This window comes from Wasmannia auropunctata, unplaced genomic scaffold (genome assembly GCF_000956235.1).
Source record: "Wasmannia auropunctata unplaced genomic scaffold, wasmannia.A_1.0 LD336071.1, whole genome shotgun sequence".
Classification (NCBI taxonomy): domain Eukaryota; kingdom Metazoa; phylum Arthropoda; class Insecta; order Hymenoptera; family Formicidae; genus Wasmannia; species Wasmannia auropunctata.
Window position 1 is genome coordinate 47,562 of NW_012026819.1, and position 960 is coordinate 48,521.

The window sequence follows — 960 nt, forward strand, 5'->3', positions numbered from 1 at the left end:
GACATAATACTTAAAATATTTTTATTTTAAATATAGTGTTTTAAATATAATGTCTATAAAAAAATCTTTTTAATATCGTTTTAATATCTAAAATAATTTTAAAAAATTTAACTTTTTGTACCTCTTTTATATGAAAAAATACATATAGTGCATTAGAATTGCCATAAAATATTAGGGAATTTTATTTTTTATTCTAAATGTATTTATAATTTCTTATGTAACAATTTACGATAACAAATTATAATTGTTACTAATAAAGGATAATTATTCCATGTGACAGCATTTGCATTTGCATCAATTTTGATATTTCTATGTTATCAAGATGAGCTATCATGCCATATATTTCGACGTTTCCTATAATGTATAAGCACATTTATTATAAATATTTAAAATAAATATTTATAATAAATGTGCTTATACATTATAGTTATATTTATTTTAAATATTTATTTTTAATATTAGCAATAATATATACTTATCAGAAATATTTAAAACTAGTTAATCTTACTATACTAACATAAGTCCTATATAACAAAATGTTTACAATTGTGATTTTCTTCAAAGAAATACTGCATACAAAAATGTTCCTTGTACCAGACACAACGTATTATACGGATGCCCCACATGTGGAACAGAGTGATATTTCTTGAATATTCTTTCCAGAAAAACATAAATCTACTGAATTTTCGAAATATGGCGGTTGTTCTTTAATACACTGCTCAAAAAAATTATGGCATAGAAAAATTGTGAGCAAAAATTGGTCAATTTTGGTTAACGGTAACTCCGAGAAAAATCATCGTAAAATGATGAACTTTTTTTCAAATGAAAGCTTGAAATCTATACTTTAAGATACTGTAAGTCGATTTTAAATTAATGCACCCCTGTTGCTATAAACTCTAAAATCTGAGAGCATGTTTGCCACACTAAAAATTGCAAAATTTGAACGAGTGCACGGACTTG